This window comes from Hyla sarda, chromosome 1 (assembly GCF_029499605.1).
Source record: "Hyla sarda isolate aHylSar1 chromosome 1, aHylSar1.hap1, whole genome shotgun sequence".
In the NCBI taxonomy this organism is placed as follows: domain Eukaryota; kingdom Metazoa; phylum Chordata; class Amphibia; order Anura; family Hylidae; genus Hyla; species Hyla sarda.
This window is the reverse complement of record NC_079189.1, coordinates 608,288,237-608,297,662: the sequence shown is the minus strand read 5'-3', so window position 1 is coordinate 608,297,662 and position 9,426 is coordinate 608,288,237. Positions and strand designations below refer to the sequence as shown.

The 9,426-nt window shown below is 40.5% G+C and overlaps 2 protein-coding genes across 2 annotated transcripts in view; both read right to left on the bottom strand.

The window, feature by feature from the left end:
• LOC130297606 (oocyte zinc finger protein XlCOF6-like) overlaps positions 1–674 on the bottom strand; it is a 55,150-nt gene extending 54,476 nt beyond the window's left edge. The window contains exon 1 of the mRNA XM_056550270.1: positions 570–674. The gene's annotated coding sequence lies outside the window, so the exon portion shown is untranslated. The remainder of the gene's footprint in view (positions 1–569) is intronic.
• Positions 1–9,426, bottom strand: part of LOC130298730 (zinc finger protein 271-like) — a 52,048-nt gene that overhangs the window by 16,770 nt on the left and 25,852 nt on the right. The window lies entirely within an intron of this gene.

Genomic DNA, 9,426 nt, shown 5'->3' with positions numbered 1-9,426 from the left:
GCACGCCAGTCTCATACAGTAGTATTACAGCCTTCTTTACACCACACAAGCTGGAAGCAGAGAGGGGTGATCACTGTGATGTGTACTGTGAAGAAAAAAAAACAAAACGAATATTCGTATTTACGAATATATAGCAGTATATTCGCGAAATTCGCGAATTCGCGAATATGCGATATTCGCGAATAATATTCGAATTGCGAATATTCGCGAGCAACACTAGTATATACATGTATTATAGTATATACATGTATTATAGTATATACATGTATTATAGTATATACCGTATATACTCGAGTATAAGCCGAGTTTTTCATCACGATTTTTCGTGCTGAAAACACCCCCCTCGGCTTATACTCGAGTGAACTCCCCCACCCGCAGTGGTCTTCAACCTGCGGACCTCCAGAGGTTTCAAAACTACAACTCCCAGCAAGCCCGGGCAGCCATCGGCTGTCCGGGCTTGCTGGGAGTTGTAGTTTTGAAACCTCCGGAGGTCCGCAGGTTGAAGACCACTGCGGCCTTCGACATCATCCAGCCCCCTCTCACCCCCTTTAGTTCTGTACAGTACTCACCTCCGCTCGGCGCTGGTCCGGTCCTGCAGGGCTGTCCGGTGAGGAGGTGGTCCGGTGGGATAGTGGTTCCGGGCTGCTATCTTCACCGGGGAGGCCTCTTCTAAGCGCTTCGGGCCCGGCCCCAGAATAGTCACGTTGCCTTGACAACGACGCAGAGGTACGTTCATTGCCAACGTACTTCTGCGTCATCGTCAAGGCAACGCCTCTATTCCGGGCCGGAAGCGCAGAGAAGAGGCGCCCCCGGTGAAGATAGCAGCCCGGAACCACTATCCCTCCGGACCACCTCCTCACCGGACAGCCCTGCAGGACCGGACCAGCGCCGAGCGGAGGTGAGTACTCAGAACTAAAGGGGGTGAGAGGGGGCTGGATGATGTCGAAGGCCGCAGTGGTCTTCAACCTGCGGACCTCCGGAGGTTTCAAAACTACAACTCCCAGCAAGCCTGGACAGCCGATGGCTGCCCGGGCTTGCTGGGAGTTGTAGTTTTGAAACCTCTGGAGGTTCGCAGGTTGAAGACCACTGAGGGCAGATGATGACAAGAGGATGATGAAGGGGGGATGTGTGGGATGATGACAAGAGGATGATGAAGGGGGGGTGTGGGATGATGAAGGGGGGTGGGGATGATGACAAGGGGATGATGAAGGGGGGTGGGGATGATGACAAGGGGATGATGAAGGGGGGATGTGTGGGATGATGACAAGGGGATGATGACAGGTGATGATGATGAGGGTCTGGATGATGACAGGCGGTGATGATGATGAGGATGTTAATGACGGGTCTGGATGATGACAGGGGGGGATGATGTATTTCCCACCCTAGGCTTATACTCGAGTCAATAACTTTTCCTGGGATTTTGGGTTGAAATTAGGGGTCTCGGCTTATACTCGGGTCGGCTTATACTCGAGTATATACGGTATCTGTATTATAGTATATACATGTATTATAGTATTATAGTATATACATGTATTATAGTGTATATGTCAGAGGACGGTGACTGTAGGTGTCTATGTGGATAAGAAGATGTATGGACACCGACAATAACAGGACAAAATACACTAAATGTCTGTATTATAGTATATACATGTATTATAGTATTATAGTATATACATGTATTATAGTATTATAGTATATACATGTATTATAGTATTATAGTATATACATGTATTATAGTATTATAGTATATACATGTATTATAGTATTATAGTATATACATGTATTATAGTATTATAGGATATACATGTATTATAGTATTATAGGATATACATGTATTATAGTATTATAGGATATACATGTATTATAGTATTATAGTATATACATGTATTATAGTATTATAGTATATACATGTATTATAGTATTATAGTATATACATGTATTATAGTATATACATGTTTATAGTATTATAGTATATACATGTATTATAGTATATACATGTATTATAGTATTATAGTATATACATGTATTATAGTATTATAGTATATACATGTATTATAGTATTATAGTATATACATGTATTATAGTATATACATGTATTATAGTATTATAGGATATACATGTATTATAGTATTATAGGATATACATGTATTATAGTATTATAGGATATACCTGTATTATAGTATATACATGTATTATAGTATTATAGTATATACATGTATTATAGTATATACATGTATTATAGTATTATAGTATATACATGTATTATAGTATTATAGTATATACATGTATTATAGTATTATAGTATATACATGTATTATAGTATATACATGTATTATAGTATTATAGTATATACATGTATTATAGTATTATAGTGTATATACATGTATTATAGTATATACATGTATTATAGTATTATAGTATATACATGTATTATAGTATTATAGTATATACATGTATTATAGTATTATAGTATATACATGTATTATAGTATTATAGTATATACATGTATTATAGTATTATAGTATATACATGTATATACATGTATTATAGTATTATAGTATATACATGTATAATAGTATTATAGTACATACATGTATTATAGTATTATAGTATATACATGTATTATAGTATTATAGTATATACATGTATTATAGTATTATAGTGTATACATGTATTATAGTATTATAGTGTATACATGTATTATAGTATTATAGTATATACATGTATTATAGTATATACATGTATTATAGTATTATAGTATATACATGTATTATAGTATTATAGTATATACATGTATTATAGTGTATACATGTATTATAGTATTATAGTGTATACATGTATTATAGTATTATAGTATATACATGTATTATAGTATATACATGTATTATAGTATTATAGTATATACATGTATTATAGTATTATAGTGTATACATGTATTATAGTATTATAGTGTATACATGTATTATAGTATTATAGTATATACATGTATTATAGTATTATAGTATATACATGTATTATAGTATTATAGTATATACATGTATTATAGTATTATAGTATATACATGTATTATAGTATTATAGTATATACATGTATTATAGTATATACATGTATTATAGTATTATAGTATATACATGTATTATAGTATATACATGTATTATAGTGTTATAGTATATACCGTATTTATCAGCGTATAACACGCACTTTTTAGGCTAAAATTTTTAGCCTAAAGTCTGTGTGCGTGTTATACGCCGATACACCCCCAGGAAAGGCAGGGGGAGAGAGGCCGTCGCTGCCCGCTTCTCTCCCCCTGCCTTTCCTGGGGTCTAGAGCGCTGCTGTCGGCCCTTCTCTCCCCCTGGCTATCGGCGCCGCTGCCCGTTCTGTCCCCCTGACTATCGGTGCCGGCCAGGGGGAGAGAAGGGGCAGCGGCAGCCATTGCCGGCGCCGCTGCCCCGTTGCCTCCCCCCATCCCCGGTGGCATAATTACCTGAGTCGGGTCCGCGCTGCTCCAGGCCTCCGGCGTGCGTCCCCGGCGTCGTTGCTATGCGCTGAACGGCGCGGCCCATGACGTCAGTGCGCCGCACCGTGCATAGCAACGACGCAGGGGACGCACGCCGGAGGCCTGGAGCAGCACGGACCCGACTCAGGTAATTATGCCACCGGGGATGGGGGGAGGCAACGGGGCAGCGCTGCTGCCGGCCCTTCTCTCCCCCTGGCTGTCGGCGCCGGCAATGGGGCGCCGGCACCGATAGTCAGGGGGACAGAACGGGCAGCGGCGCCGGTAACCAGGGGGAGAGAAGGGCCGGCAGCAGCGCTCTAGACCCCAGGAAAGGCAGGGGGAGAGAAGCGGGCAGCGACGGCCTCTCTCCCCCTGCCTTTCCTGGGGATGTATCGGGGTATACACGCGCACACACGCACCCTCATTTTACCATGGATATTTGGGTAAAAAACTTTTTTTACCCAAATATCCTTGGTAAAATGAGGGTGCGTGTTATAGGCCGGTGCGTGGTATACCCCGATAAATACGGTACATGTATTATAGTATTATAGTATATACATGTATTATAGTATTATAGTATATACATGTATTATAGTATTATAGTATATACATGTATTATAGTATATACATGTATTATAGTATATACATGTATTATAGTATTATAGTATATACATGTATTATAGTATTATAGTATATACATGTATTATAGTATTATAGTATATACATGTATTATAGTATTATAGTATATACATGTATTATAGTATTATAGTATATACATGTATTATAGTATATACATGTATTATAGTATTATAGTATATACATTTATTATAGTATATACATGTATTATAGTATTATAGTATATACATGTATTATAGTATATACATGTATTATAGTATTATAGGATATACATGTATTATAGTATTATAGTATATACATGTATTATAGTATTATAGTATATACATGTAGTATAGTATTATAGTATATACATGTATTATAGTGTTATAGTATATACATGTATTATAGTATTATAGCATATACATGTATTATAGTATTATAGTGTATACATGTATTATAGTATTATAGTATATACATGTATTATAGTATTATAGTATATACATGTATTATAGTATTATAGCATATACATGTATTATAGTGTTATAGTATATACATGTATTATAGTATTATAGTATATACATGTATTATAGTATTATAGTATATACATGTATTATAGTATTATAGTATATACATGTATTATAGTGTTATAGTATATGCATGTATTATAGTATTATAGTATATACATGTATTATAGTGTTATAGTATATACATGTATTATAGTATTATAGTATATACATGTATTATAGTATTATAGTATATACATGTATTATAGTATTATAGTATATACATGTATTATAGTGTTATAGTATATACATGTATTATAGTATTATAGTATATATATGTATTATAGTGTTATAGTATATACATGTATTATAGTATTATAGTATATACATGTATTATAGTATATACCTGTATTATAGTATTATTGTATAGGTACTGGAGCTTGTGGAGTAAGGTACTGGAAGTCCCATATACTTGCATGGGTCTTGTAACAAAAACCCATCTTTTATATAAGGGTGTATGTAAGGGTTAATTTAACTATAATATCTTTTTATTTGACATACAAGTAATATGTGACCAGGTATTATTGAAATATCTCCAGCCGTACAGAAGTTATCCCCATAACATACATTTCCCATTGATTTGCATGGGACTTTAAACAAAAACCCCGACCCTCACAAATGGGGGTAGTTAAGGGTTAAATTAACTATCCTATATTTTAAGTGGACATAAAAGTATCATGTGACCAAGTATTATCGAAATATCTCCAGCCGTTTGGAAGTTATGCAGTAACATATTTTTCCCTTAGACTTATATGGAACTTTAAACAAAACCCCGAGCCTGGCAAATGGGGGTGAGTAAGGGTTAAATCACCTATCCTATGTTTGTTGTTGACATATAAGTAACATGTGGCCAAGTTTCATGTTAAGATCTTTAGCCGTTTGGATGTGATGCTGGAACATACAACCATGCACACATTCAGTTTTATATACAGTGGTCCCTCAACATACGATGGTAATTCGTTCCAAACGACCCATCGTTTGTCGAATCCATCGTATGTTGAGGGATCCGTGCAATGTAAAGTATAGGAAGTTATACTCACCTGTCCCCGTCGCTCCGGACCAGGTCCTCACCACTCCTGGTGCTGTTCCAGGGGCTCCCGATGCTGTCCCGCTGCTCCGGTGTCTTCTTCGCGATCCTCCGGTGTCTTGCACATCTTCTGCAGGGTCCGGGCCTCGCTTTCTGGTGACGTTATTACGCTGCTGCGCCGGCGCGGCGTGCGTAGTGACGTAATAACGACGCCGGAAAGCGAGGCCCTGACCCTGGAGAAGATGCGCAAGACACCGGAGGATCGCGAAGTGGACCCGGAGCATCAGGAATAGGTAAGCGAACCTGCCAGGGATGCTTAAACTGCTATCCGACAGCAGCTTAAGCATTTTGCGCTGTCGGATAGCAGTCAATGCGATGGCCCCGACATATAAAAGCATTGTATGTCGATTTTATCATATGTCGGGGCCATCGTAGGTCGGGGGGTTACTGTATATACTAGCTGAGTACCCGGCGTTGCCCGGTTTTTCCTTTCTAATCCTTGTTGGGGAGGAAAAGAAACAAAGGAGGAAGCTTTTGACTTCATATCCCATCCCCATATATTGTTGTCATATCCCAATCCCATATCCCAACCTCAACCTCATCCTCCTATCTCAACCTCCCATCCCTACCTCACATCCCGTCCTCCTATCTCGACCTCCTATCCCGTCCTCCTATCTCGACCTCCTATCCCGACCTCCAATCCCATCCTCCTATCCCGTCCTCCTATCTCGACCTCCTATCCCGACATCCTATCCCGTCCTCCTATCTCGACCTCCTTTCCCGTCCTCATATCTCGACCTCATATCCCTTCCTCATATCTTGACCTCCTATCCCGACCTCCTATCTCCACCTCATATCCCATCCTCATATCCCGACTTCCTATCCATTCCTCCTATCATGACCTCATATCCCGTCCTCCTATCCCGTACTCATATCCCATCCACATATCTTGACCTCATATCCCGTCCTCATATCCCGACCTCATATCCTGACCTCCTATCCCGTCCTCCTATCTGGACCTCCTATCCCGTCCTCCTATCCCGTCCTCCTATCTCGACCTCCTATCCCGACCTCCTATCTTCACCTCCTATCCCGACCTCCTATCCCATCCTCATATCCCGTCCTCATATCTCGACCTCCTATCCCGACCTCATATCACGACCTCATATCCTGTCCTCATATCCCATCCTCATAGCCCGGTCCCATATCCAGTTCCCATATCCCGTCCTCATATCCCATCCTCATAGCCCGGTCCCATATCCAGTTCCCATATCTCGTCCTCATATCTCGACCTCACATCCCGTCCTTACATCCCGTCCTCATATCCCATCCTCCTATCCCGTCCTCCTATCTCGACCTCATATCCTGTCCTCATATCCCGACCTCAGATCCCATCCTCATATCCTGTCTTCATATCCCGTCCCCATATCCCATCCTCATATCCTGTGCTTAGGTGGGACTGATTTGTGATGAAGATATTGTAAGCTGAAAATAGAAGGGGATGTGGCTTTGTGGGACTGGGCATGATTTGCAAGCCAGACCAATGCACAAAACGGGTAGATAATAAAAGGGTGGGGCTTAAACAGTGGCGTGTCTTTGTGAGATGGGGTGTGGCTTGCAGGCCGGATTAACACATTCACCAGGAGATGCAGAGCGGAGCTTGTGGAGTAAGGTACTGGAAATTCCATATACCTGCATGGGACTTGAAACAAAAACCCATCTTTTAAATAAGGGTGTAGGTAAGGGTTAATTTAACTATCATATATTTTTATTTGACATACAAGTAATATGTGTACCAGGTATTGAAATATCTCCAGCCGTACGGAAGTTATGTGGGAACATACATTTCCCACAGATTTGCATGGGATTTTAAACAAATACCCTGACCCTCACAAATGGGGGTAGTTAAGGGTTAAATTAACTATCCTATATTTTAAGTGGACATATAAGTAACATGTTACCAAGTATTATCAAAATATCTCCAGCCGTTTGGAAGTTATGCTGTAACATATATTTCCCATAGACTTGTATGGGACTTTAAACAAAAACTCCGACCCTGGCAAATAGGGGTGAGTAAGGGTTAAATCACCTATCCTATGTTTGTTGTTGACATATAAGTAACATGTGACCAAGTATTATCGAAATATCTCCAGCCGTTTGGAAGTTATGCAGTAACATATATTTCCCATAGACTTGTATGGGATTTTAAACAAAAACTCCGACCCTGGCAAATAGGGGTGAGTAAGGGTTAAATCACCTATCCTATGTTTGTTGTCAACATATTAGTAACATGTGGCCAAGTTTCATGTTAAAGGACAACTGCAGCGGAATTACACTAATCCCCTATCCATAGGATAGGGGATAAGTGTTTGATCGCGGGGGTTCGACCGCTGGGATCCCCCTCGATCTCCCTAACGGGGCGCCGGCATTAGCGCCCATGGTGACGTAGCGTCGACCTAGAGGTCGACGGTGATGCCCTGTCTTTTCCCTGTCCCCATACAGTTCTATGGGGGATGCGGGGAGGCACGAATGCTGCCTCCCCACCTCTCCCATAGAGATGTATGGAGGAGGTGTGCCGGCCGCAACGTCATGCTGCGGCTGGCACGCCCCCTGCACGGGAGAGCCGCGGCCCCGTACAGGAGATCGCCGGGGGCCCCAGCGTTTGGACCCCCTGCGATCAAACACTTATCCCCTATCTTGAGGATAAGGAATAAGTGTTTATAACGCTGCAGATGTCCTTTAACATGTTTAGCCGTTTGGATGTGATGCTGGAACATACATACACTTCAAATCCAATCCCCTTATAAAAAGGTGACCCCTCCGGGGAAAAATACCCTAAACTAAAGACCCACCTAAAATATAACTTTTATTGATTCCATTTAAAAGATTTATATTTATAATCAAACACATATACAGATTAAAATCGTCAGGTAGTGTGGTAAGGCACTTCCAGTTTCAGCCCACTAGGTGGTGCTATTGTAAAAGTCTCGACTCGTGATGCTGGTGGTTAGCATCAATTCATTCAGCATATGCGTACATTCTTGTTGCGACTGGGTCTCAGTATCTCATCCCACACTCCTATCTAAAAACCGCGCACCCCTCCTAAACGTTTCGCTAGATAACTAACTTCCTCAAAAGCACACCGGGTACCCGCTAGATCCCGGACATCCATGGCGCCCGTGATTTACTGAATGCTTTTTGCGGTGAGATGCTGGATTTTCATTTTTATAAAAGAAATTCATTTCCTCTGATGTCATGACCACAGTGCTCTCTGCTGACCTCTGCTGTCCATTTTAGGAACTGTCCAGAGCAGCATATGTTTGCTATGGGGATTTTCTCCTGCTCTGGACAGTTCCTAAAATGGACAGCAGAGGTCAGCAGAGAGCACTGTGGTCATGACATCAGAGGAAATGCATTTCTTTTTTGGATTTCTCTTTAGTATACAGCCCATAAAAAGTACTGGAAGGATTAATATTTTTTAATAGAAGTGATTTACAAATCTGTTTAACTTTTTGGCACCAGGTGATTTAAAAAAAAAGTTTTCCACGGGAGTACCCCTTTAAAAATACAAGGGAAAAACTCCCACTGGGGAGACAGAGAAGAAAGGGTGACACAACCTGCTCACACATATAATTTAGTGAGCAGGTTGTGTCACAACCCCTCCCATTGACTTGCATTGAGGGGGTGGGGCGTGACACCATGAGGGGGCGTGGCTATGCATCA